This window comes from Brachyhypopomus gauderio, chromosome 11 (assembly GCF_052324685.1).
Source record: "Brachyhypopomus gauderio isolate BG-103 chromosome 11, BGAUD_0.2, whole genome shotgun sequence".
NCBI classification, from domain to species: Eukaryota; Metazoa; Chordata; class Actinopteri; order Gymnotiformes; family Hypopomidae; genus Brachyhypopomus; species Brachyhypopomus gauderio.
In genome coordinates this window covers 23,294,770-23,306,905 of record NC_135221.1, presented here as the reverse complement: position 1 = coordinate 23,306,905, position 12,136 = coordinate 23,294,770, and the positions used below count along the sequence as shown (strand labels likewise).

Here is a 12,136-nt window from a genome sequence, read left to right as displayed (position 1 = left end):
TTACACACTGTTCTCAATTATCTATGGCGGAGTAATTTTTCTGCCAACACCTTCACATACAGGGGTCTTGTTTTGGAATTACATAGACACTTTCATTTCTTTCATGTAGGCCTACACGTCCACTAAAAACCTAGACAATTTAAACAGGAAATTGTTTGGGTAGAGACATTTGTCATCTTGCTTATGATAACTAATGTAAGATATTTAAAGAAAATTCTTTAATAGAACCTGGAAAAAGTTAAATGGCAATTAATTCAAAATATTGAATACATTTTCTTTACCAGCCTCTCCTTGATGAGTTCATGCATCTTTTTGGGGGGGATCAATAATGTTTTTTCTGAGGACTACACAGCTAAATCGATAACGTGAAGAAGATTCCATTTTGGTTTTAAATGACTGAATTTAAAACACCAGAATGCTTGTTCCTGAAGGAGAAATAGCCTTATTTGCTTTTTTTTATTAGAAGTGTAAAGTCCAGACTAGGAAGTAGTATAGGAATAAAGTAGAGTTTGTCTAATTTATTCTAAAGGCTGTAAAACTGAGTCAAAGATAATGGTAGCTGTAGACAAATTTGTGCTTTATGTGAAATTATTCAAGAGAATACCCTTCTATGTAAGCGATCTAATCTGAAGGATTCTCATATGACAAGCATAATTTTTCAGGAGCCTTACATTTAGGAAACTGGAAATCTGGAATGATTTGATGTGCCAATAAATACCACAACCACTCGCATGCATTGCATAAAACTCAAACACTTTCATACATCAGAAATAGCAAGACCTGTAGTGATGGAGGTTGGAGGAGCTTGTCTTCAATTCATGTTGATATCTAAACACTTTCACTGATTCTACATGCAACCTTTAATGAATGTGAATCATTATCATACACAGAACCACTAGAAAATCAATTAAGCTGCAGATTTAACATCAGAACAACATCAACACATGACATGATTGATAAAAAAATCAAAGATGTGTGACCTGGTCAAAAAAGCCTTGTGCAGGTGGAGTCAAGATCCAACTAAAAGTTCCTGAGGTCTATACAGGTGGGTAATTGGTTATGAATGTTAACCTGTAATGTTTTTACCATCTTCATATTTGCACTCCCCTAGTGGAGGCAGAGAATCCAACAGAAAACATCTCACTATTTCATTCTTAATCCACTTATTAGGGTTCACACACGTAGTGTGGGAAACCAATTTTTATTTATTATTATTGCCTTGCTTGATCTAATCACAAGAGGACGAGGCTAAGTACACGTGTTAATGTGATTCAGTGTCTTGGAGATGCAACTGTGAACTGATCAATCAAACAGTCTAGTTGGTGGTGGAATGTTTAGGGGTGTGCATGCAAAATTTGTAGCATGAATGGTAATAATAGCTAATGTGAAGGGACAAATGTAATCATTGGAGCAGTTGGTTGCAAAGTATCGCAAATTAATGATTTAAAGTTTGCTAGATAAATAGCTAATAACAGTTTAGTGTTTAATGACATGAAAATTCAGGTGAAAACAGCTGTGATCAGATAATGTTGATGCATGTTAATTGTAACAACTAGGACAGAGGGCTGAACGCAAATGCGGACTGAACAAAGGTTTAATGATACATATACACAAAGCACACAAAACATACACCAAGAATCATCAAACAACACCTAACATAGGAACCAAACACTAACATAATTGGGGGAACATGACTACAGAAAAGGAAAGACATTAACAAGCATATAACTAGAAAAACCACAATCTGAAGTACAACTGAAAGAGAACATCAAAGAACAGAGAGTACAAACAGGCTAAATATACAAACAGAGAACACCAAGAATCCAACAGGTATACGAGCAAGAAGTACTTACAATAACCGACAAGACAAGAGACTAAACACAAGACTTAAATACACTAACCAACCAAGGTACTCAACAAGACACAGCAGAAAGCAATAACGAGGGGCAGAAAACAAGGCAGGGGAGTGAAGTCAGACACAATGAGGAATTTCAAAATAAAAGACAAACGGAAGACATGACCGACAGGAGGGAGGCAGGCCTGACATTAATACCAAGTGTGATCATGCTATCATACTACACTAGGTTCATTTATTTTGACTGTCAGAGTCACTAAATAAAAGTTTCATCAAGTTCTTAAAATGTTCTCCACTATTTTTATGTATTTATTTATTTAACAGACAAAATAAGCAAACAAAAAACCAGAAACTCAGTAATTTGCAACCGTTTTGGAGGAAATCAGAATGTGTAACTATAGTAGTGGAGTAAGACAAGAAATAGAATACACACATAAGCTATTAAATAACATTGCTTTTTACTGTATTTTTTTTAAACTATAGGCTGTTTCAAAAAGCAACACAATTTTACTTGACTCTTTTCTTTACTTGACTCTTTACTTTTACTTGTTCGATTTTTGGATTAAATTTTTATTACAGGACCCCTCATTAAAAAGTATCTCTAATGCATGTGTAATGGTGTGCTGTTTACTTTAACTTTAATGGGCTCAGAGTACACCCAATACCGACGCACCCACTTATGCACACCCACAATGCATATAGCCCTTTGACTACGCCACCCCTATACGATGGGGAAGGGGACCCCGTGCTAGGCCACTCAAATAAATGAGTGAAAAGAACCACCCAATAACACAACAGGTATCTAATTGCACAATAGCATTTATTTCATATATAAAAAATATACAAACTCTGTTATAAAAAATAGACACTCTATTGGGGGGGATAAGCTAGTTAAGCTATTACTACTTACTCTAAGTAGTACTGCACAGATTTAAAACCCTGTAGCCAAGGCTATGTACCACCCACAGTGTTCATTCCCAAATGACCCCAAACGCTAATTCTACTACACCAAATCCTTGTAACCACATTAAGCGGCTGCACCAACTGTGCTCACCAAGAAAGCCACACTACCACAGCAAACACCCCACAAAGGGCACAACCTAGATGCTGGGGTGGCCCACGCCTTGACCACAAACGAACAAATAAAAATAACCAAACAGATACTGGACATAAAAGTGATGTGCAGGACTATCACAACTGTTACTTCTATGCTCCAGGCTTAACCCCCATAAGACTATACAATAGCCGGCGTAGGCAGCAGATATACTCGTAGCGCTACGTAAATTAGCACAGGCTTAACCCCCAAAGGACTATAAAATAGCTGGTTTGGCAGCAGATATACTCATAGCGCTGCATACATTAGCACCTTGCTGTGAACCTCAGTCTATTAAAATGCAGAAAATAATTTAAAATAGTGGGTAGGGAAAAACAGTGGCCTGCAAGCACCCCAGCTAGTGTTGCCACCTGTCCCGGTTTTCCCGGGACTGTCCCGGTTTTCACGTGCCTGTCCCGGTTTTCCCGGGCTGTCCCGGTTTTTCGTCTTTTTAATATTCGGTCCCGGCAAAAAAACTACTTTAGTTTAAACTACGATTCAGACTGTTTCTGCACACTTTAAATCTGTTTTTTTTCTCGCTGTGTCCAATTTAAACCCCTCCGGTAACGTTTTACGTTCGCCATCCCCCACTCAACAACTTACGTTCGCCGCTACACACCCCAATCCCCCCCCCCCCCCCCCCCCCGTCAACAGATTACACTCGCTCAGTATGACAGTGTCCTTGTTTTTTGTCAGACCTAGGTGGCAACCATAACCCCAGCTGCAGCTCCACTCCGTTCAAGATGAAATTGTTCACTCTGCCCTTAGAGGCTTACTGGCTCCGTAGCTGTAACCCGAACACAACAGCATTTAAGCACCCGCTACGAAACCCAGGAACACATGCATGGTAGCCGTCCACCAATAAATGGTCAAAACACAATATTATAGTGCTTAAAAGGTACATACCCAGTAGATACGCAGGCAAAGCTCAAATCCACACCTGTTAGGTCACTGTTGACGTGAGCAAAGGTGCAGCCAGTTAGCACAGAAGCTGATCAACCATGCTTCCCAATAGCCACTCACCAGCACGTCTCCGTACGACAATCCAGCGACGTACCGGTTGAATCTGCTGTGTATAACTCTCCGCTTCTCAATTGGATGGTCACCAATACAGTCCCAGTTCCTCCAGTCACAACGTTCACCCACCAAACAATTTGCAAGGCCTTCGTGTACCCAGACAGGAAGCAGGGTTCCCACGGGTCCTTGAAATCCTTGAAAGTTTGTGAATCTGAAAAAATAAGTTCAAGGCCCTGGAAAGTTTTTGAAAACAGGCATAAAAGACAGCCGTCCTTGAAGGTCCTTGAATATTTTGGGGGGTTTGAAATTTCATATGGATGAAGACCGCAGTCAAGGAATAATAGGGCAAAGTTGGTAGGAAGTCAATATTTACAAAAGATTGCTATGAAAAAGATTGTCATAATGTTTTAAATTTCTCATCCTTTGTTGAAAAATATGATCTGATATGATAGTTATAAAGATTTTTAAAAAGTCTGCAAAGTGATTCCTTTAGCATTAATTCAATTAATCAAAAATGTCATTTTATATTCAGAGTTGAATGAATGAGATTCTTTAAAGAAACATCCTAATACAAATTATAAAACCACAATGGCTTGTCAAATGGCCCATATCTTCTAAAGTAATAGAGACTCATTTCAAAATAATAAATAAGATATATCCTGTAGCCATGTTTCTTGAAAGAAGATTTAAACTTGATGTGAATTCATGTGCCTTTTGTAAGTCAGAAGATGAATTCCAGGAGCATTAGTTTTTTCATGTCAATATTCACAAAGTTTTTGCATGGACACTAGAAACTCAATTAATCTCAAACTTAACATTCTTTCTTTTGATACCATTTAACTTTATGCGGAAAACTTAAGTTCGGATTTCTCTGATGCCATAAAAGTAGTCGTACTTTTAGCAAAATACCACATTCACTACAGTAAGTGGAGTGGTTAAAATCCTTCTTTTCTCTTTATGATTGAATTAATTAAGAATCATTAAGTAGATTTAAAAACTTGAAAAATGCAAGAATCATCTCACACCAGATTTCTCTAATCTAATCTCATTATATGGCTTTGCTCCTCTGTTTTATGTATGTACTGTGACGGGCAGTGTGAGCAACTAAAAAGGAAGCGATCACGCCAAGTCTCAGGGAAAGAGGATGGTTTAATAGAAAGTGCGCAAACCAAATACCCGTGACATAGATCCAGATTAAGAAAATAATAACCAGCAGTCAACTGGTACAAAGACAAGACATATATAGACGAACAAACGACCCTCAGGTGAGACGGATCATGGGTCCCGCCCACCTGAGGGATGAACATCACGTGACCAAAAACAGGACATCTGCCGCTGTAAACGGGGGCGACCGGCAGGGCCCCCCCCCCCCCCTCCCACAAGGTGACATGTACTGTATGTGTATATGCATATGTGTATTATTGTTATTATTATTTGTCTACTGTCAACGTGTCAACGTAAGTTCATTTAAAATGATATTGATTCTACAGGGCCTATGCTGACTTACTTTGCAAAAGTTTGGTCATTCTCCTGTAGAGAAATTTCTTTGTTTGTTCAGCACCGAAAGCTAGTGTTTCCTGTATGTAGTTAACGTATGTGTAGCCGCTTTACGTGAATGTCACCTTCTCACAGGTACACTGCTTAATTGCCAGACATGTTGTGTGTGAATTAAGTTTTCGTTTAATCAGTGCTTAACGTCATGCACAGAACATTTCAGGATGCATGGCTTGAAATGGCATTCGGTCTTTTGAATTTGCGTTGAATTAACATTGTTTTTTGACAACATATTCAGGGGTAAGAGTAGGTAAATGGTGCCAGGTGCAGTCCTTGAATTTGAGGAAGTTGGTCCTGGAAAGTCATTGAAAGGTCCTTGAATTTGATGTTAACCGAGGTGTGGGAACCCTGAGGAAGTGAATACACCATGGAGTGCTCCCTTTTATTGCCCCCCTTTGGCGCCAAGCCTCACCTACAGTGGGTGTGATGGTATTGCGCTCAAGGTACACTTATGACCATGTCACATTCACCCCCTGCTTCAAAGTTCACCGTCCCGGTGAACATAGATATACCCAACAACTACTGCCAAGGTCGAAAAATAATACAGGCATGAAAATCTGTCACCTTTCGGCGAAATTCACAGTTTTGAAGTTGAAAAGGGTGACCTACGTGAATCGTGTAGATCCGATGAGTTTTTTGTTGGGGGGGGCGGGGGTCGGGAGATTATGGGTCTGTCTCAAAACCTAGTGAGCTCTCTACATAGACAGCATCTTACGTCATGGGATGCGCGTTCCTGAGAAGTAGGCTGTCTCAATTCTTAGATACCTTAAAAATGCTGTCTACTAAGATACCTTAATCTGACCCTGTAATAAGTCAGCATTAGACCCTTCCTCAGCCGGTAAGGCAATCCCATGATGCAACGCGGGGCAGCACGGCACAGCTCAACTTTTTTCATCATGGCGGACGGAAGAAGGACGTCCAGCGGCGAAGTCATTTTCAAATGTAAGTTATTTAAGTTTTTATAGCGTAAGTGTTGTATTTTATGGGTTTTCTTGGCATAACAGAACACAAATTAGCGATTTATTGGGTTAGTCGGTGGCCTTTTTCCAGTGTTTTATATATCGATGGGTTAGCATTTATGCTAGCGGGTTTTGAAGCGTCAGAGCACTGTTTTAGATGGGCTGATGCTAACAGCCCATCTAAAAGCGTTTTTTATCAGTCACTGTAATATTTTATTAGTTATATTATTTATTCCTTTCTTGTATAGTTTGTTAGCCCTGCTGGGTTAATAGGACATGTATGTGGGCTTTTTAAAGTGATAGCCAGTGTTCAGATATACAAATGATTTCCACTCTTAGGGACCAGATCAGCAATCGAAGCCTTTATAAAGGCTCGAATAAAATGATAGGTTTGTGGCAAATAAGTTGATAGAAAACCTGCTTTAGAAAACTAAATAGTTAATACGTAACTAATGCATTGTCAGTTACAGTATAAGCTAACATTAAGCTAATAATTGCTTAATATTCATGCATTTAGGCATCTTTCTAAACTATTTAAAATTAGGTAGATATTGCAAAATGTTTGATTACACTCGAAGCGTTTGTGTAGAACACTGAGGTTAAAATGTTGTATTTTCCTGAATTATAAAGCATCTTAATGCTGGCAGTGCAAATGTATAACATTTAATGAAAACAAAACTGATTTATTTGTTTCTGGTTTAATAAAATCACTGGACACCAGCAATGTTGGCACAAAGTTGCTCCCGTAATTAGTGGCCACTGACAGCTGTAATGACGTCATCTTCCTGCATATCAGCTTCATCTTCATCTGCTTCCTCCTCAGGCTGAACAACATCTCCTGCTCCCATGCAGATGTTGTGCAGAGTGACACAGGCAGGGGCTTTGATTCGCACATGGCACCCATCTATTGCACCAACTACAGAGTGGAAAGCTCCATGGTTTCCCAACCTCACAAAGCCATCAGATATGCTCTGCAGTTCTTCTGGTTTTGGGTGCTGGATAACTTTCAGAAGGATTCGCCGAATTTCATTGGCCACTCTGTGAATTACATGGTGCACTGTAGAACGGGGCATAGAAAAATCACGGGATACAATGCGGTATGATGTGCCACAGGCCAACCAAAAAAGAAACCAACACTTCGATGGCTCCCCCCCAACCATGGTTGTAAAAGCACTTTCAGGGATTCACGGTTCAGGCGAAAGTCAGGCTTGGTGTTTTGGCTTGCTCATTAGGGTTCTGGAACCATAGTATTGTTAACCTTTTAAATCCTGTAAAGCTGCTTTGTGACATGTGTTGTGAAAAGCGCTATACAAATAAACTTTGATTTGATTTGGGTGTCGTCCAGGAATATTCTCAGAAGTGGTACACTTGTGTTCAGAGCATAGTATCTTGTAGGTCTTTCTCCCTGCAAGAAATGGAAAAATAACTTTTAGTGTGTGTGTGAAGTTATTTTGCGAAACAGAAAAGTGATTTACTTCGTGTTTAAAGAATATCACTTATCTGTTTTGTAAATTAACTGTTCACACAGGTTCTAATTTGATCGATCTATTTATTTATTTATTTAAAATGAATTGTCTACATGTGTATATTTGTATCACTTTGCATAAAATAAAATGTATAAAATGCGTATTTGCAGATGAGTTTTATCCTTTAAAAACATACCTTTTATGCTTAAAAGACAGCATTATAATAGGGGGGGATTAATTGTTGTAATCAAGTACAGGAGGGAAGTTTTTACCTCCGAGAAAATCTGAGCAGATCTTACCCGTTCAAGGACAGAAATCAGCGCTCATCTTCTTAAATTTCGGCGTCTGGCTGCAGCACGTCGGCTTTCACGTCTCCGTCGCTCTTCCTCCAGCGCAAAAACAATTAAAATTGCAATAAAAACTGCAACAGGTTCGTCCATAATGCCGGTATAGCGATTACCCGAGGTGTTTACCGCAGTTGAGGTGAGTAAACAGCGGGCGCGTGCTGTGGGCGGGGCCAAGTCGTGACGCAGTCGCTGTCTAACTAGAGCATCCCAATAATGTGCCTTATGAGGCTGGATGGCGGTTAGAACGTTGTCTAGTTAGACAGCTGTCTACATAGTCAGTGCCTACGTAGAGAGCTCACTAGGTTTTGAGACAGACCCTATATGTAGCTATATATTTTAATTATCATATTGACTTAATAAGCAAACAGAGCACTTCCGAAATCGGCAATTTCAATGACACAGTGGCCAGCAGTTTCCGCCCAGAACCTTCATTGAGGCCAAATTGCGTTTCAATCATATGAACGTTCTTCATTCATGTTATTCATTTACTGCTAAGCGGGACGAGAAGCAGGACCTAATGCTATCTACGCCGGGGACAAGGCAGAAGAGCGTACATTTACCACTACATTTACCAGATCGTACATTTACCACTACATTTACCAGATCGTACATTTACCACTACATATACCAGATCGTATATTTACCACTACATTTACCAGATCGTACATTTACCTCTACATTTACCAGATCGTACATTTCCCAGTGGATTTAATTGGGTTATTAATGGTTTAAATCGTTTTCATATTTTGCGGTAAAGCAAAGTTACTGCCGTTCGCTACAGCGTTGAACACTGTCAGAGCTAGCCACAAGCTCTTGTGATAAATAGGTAGATAGATAGGCCTATTAAGTTCGCGTCAACCCTGTGTAGTTAACGGTGACATAAAATAAGAAACAAGATTTTTTCTAGTGTGTCTGTAGTTGTCACTGGTGAATCCAGGGACGTGTGAGGATCACATTCGCGCCAGGGCTGAAAAGGTTGAAGATGAAGTTGTAAACTCTTGTCGTTTGAGTCTACCCTGTGCTTTAGCCCATGTTAGAAAATAAAAACACATGAACCCTGGTATTTTTACACTCATTTTCGCCGCTGATGTTATTTATTGGTTCATTAAGACGTAATGGTTTTGACTGAGCCATCTGGAATGGCGAAAGCAGCTTCTCGCGTTTACGGATCTGGCTCCATACATTGAATCCATTGACAAGACAGTCAAAAAAAATTTTTTTAATGGATTTTACTATATTTTACGGAGCCCGTAAGGTGACATCATGTAAAAAAATAATAACGCGTGGCCACGACTACTAACGCGTGGGAACGAGATACTAATGTCGCATTTCACAAGCGGCAACAAAGTTTATTTTTTCACAGCAAAGCAAGCAGATCCCAGGGATGTTTGCGAACTGACTGCCCAAGGAAGGTAAACCTGGCTTTATATAAAGTAATACTTAATTATCTTGTTTGCACGCGTTAATTATCTCGTTCGCACGCGTTAGTAAGTCGTTCGTTCACAGGCGTTATTATATTTTTTACATGATGTCACCTTACGGGCTCCTGACGCTGTACCCCCGTACACCAGCAGCCCCCCCCCCCCCCCCCCCCCCCCCCCGTCTCCCCATGACGTCACATGTCAACGCCCCCCCCCCCCCCCCCCCCCCCCCCCACATGTCAATGCCCCGTCGCCATATCCCCATGACGTCACATGCCCCGCCCCCGGTCTTCTCACCTTTTTAACCCCTGACCCATTTTCATGCCTGATAATAGAAGCGCCGACCGGGACTGGTTGAATCAAAACAGAGTTCATGGCGGCTGCATGGGGAAGATGAAACCGATTCGAATGCTGTCCGGCTGTACTGTGAGCGGAGCGCCTTACTCCGAACAGAGGTTCCTCATTCTGAACCTGGGAGCCATTGTCCTCAGCAGGGATTGGAGATGAGTCCTCACTACCGGTAGACCCATGATCTCGTACACTATGGCCCGAACCCTGATCTAAATGGGGGCTACTAGTGCCTGTCTCCAAACCTGTCCCCACTCTGGATCTCACCCGGACCACAATTCCAACAGGACTATGCTCTTCCTCAGGCTCAGTTTGAATCCCCCCCCGGGGTGGTGCAGCTTCCGGAGCCGTAGGTATCATACCCCTCTCCGTAGCTAAAGTTGGCTTCATCTCTGATCTATGAATGGTTTTATCACCTTCTACTTCCCCGACTGGTCTGATGGTATATAACAGGGGTCCCCAAACTTTTTCCTGCGAGGGCCAAATAACTTTTCTCTTCTCTGATGGGGGGCCGGGGTCAGTTTGAAACAGAAAAGTTTGACAATCACAGGGGTGCTGCAACATTTATTGTTTTCAGAAAGCGACACAACCAAACATTAACACTAGGACTACCACCATTTTAATTCCAAACTTTTCTACCTGGCCTCCACCAGGGGGCAGTTCTGGGGACATTTGCATCCCATTAGGCCACCCTTTGTTATGCACATGCAGCCATTATAGGTAGACGGGGAGTGGGTGGAGGGGGGGTGATGGTGTGAACCATCAGTTCATTGTTCTGCTGGATGTGTTCACTGACTCAGATAGAGAAGAAAAAACTCTGGCCTCCCCTTGGGGAGATTGAGGGAGATTGTCTTTGTGTTTGGATGAATATGGATGTCCAATGTACCAGCAGTTGGTGAACCATTGCAGTGGTCATTTGAGCTGTGTTTTTTTCTGCCCTTCCCTTTTTATAATAAATAATAATAATAATCTTTATTTCTATAGCACCTTTCATACATTCATGCAACTCAAAGTGCTAAAAACTACTGAAAATAAGGTTTGTGGGTGTATGTGTGTGTGGGTGTATATGTGTTTGGGTGAATATAGATGTCCAATGTAGCAGCAGTTGGTGAACCATTGCAGTGGTCATTTGAGCTGTGTTTTTCTGCCCTTCCCTTTTTATAATATAAATAATAATAATAATCTTTATTTCTATAGCACCTTTCATACATTCATGCAACTCAAAGTGCTAAAAACTACTGAATAAGGTTAAAAAATTACTTTTCTCTCCCCCTCATTTCTATCCTGTCCTGTATAGATAGATGAGCAACTTAGATGAGCAACCATAGATCACCATAGATGAGCAACTTTTCCCATCCAAGACCCGTTGCTGTTTTCTTCAGTATATAGCCACAAAACCAGACAAGTTTGGGATAAAGTTCTGGGTGGCATGTGACCTGAAAACCAAGTACGTATCCAACATCATCCCATACCTTGGTGAAGACTCCAGTCGTCCCACAGGGGAAAGACTGTCAGAAAATGTGGTGATGAAGCTCATGGAACCATTTATGGATGAAGGGAGAACTGTTACCACAGACAATTTTTTCACCTCACTGTCACTAGCAAAACGATTGCTGGGCCGGAAGACCATCCTCCTTGGCACAGTAAACAGGATTCGTCGTGAGCTTCCAGACTCTGCCAAAAAGACTTTGGTCCTTGAGGAATTCAGCACACAGGTGTTTTCAACCTCTGGTGCCACACTGACCGTTTACGCACCCAAACGTAGAAAGACTGTCTGCATCCTCAGTACCATGCACAGTTTTTTTGTGGGAACACACAAAAAAAAGCCAAACACAATCACTGACTACAACTCCCTAAAATGTGGTGTGGATATAATGGACCAGATGGTACGAAAGTACACTGTGCGTTGCGGAACACGGCGTTGGCCAGTCGCTGTGTTTTATAATATGATTGACATTGCAGCACTGAATGCCTATGTGCTTTACTGGGGTAAAGGAGAGACGGTCGGAGTTTTTGGTCAATCTTACAGAAGAGCTTGCACAGGCTCATGTGGCAGCCAAGGAGGTGGCCAAGGAA

At 41.0% G+C, this 12,136-nt stretch overlaps 1 long non-coding RNA gene across 1 annotated transcript; it reads left to right on the top strand.

The window, feature by feature from the left end:
• Positions 1-6,190: 6,190 nt before the first annotated feature.
• LOC143527698 (uncharacterized) lies at positions 6,191-7,637 on the top strand. Its single transcript, XR_013134236.1, has 2 exons — positions 6,191-6,461; positions 7,302-7,637. It is a non-coding gene; the product is annotated as an uncharacterized LOC143527698 (long non-coding RNA).
• Positions 7,638-12,136: the final 4,499 nt, after the last annotated feature.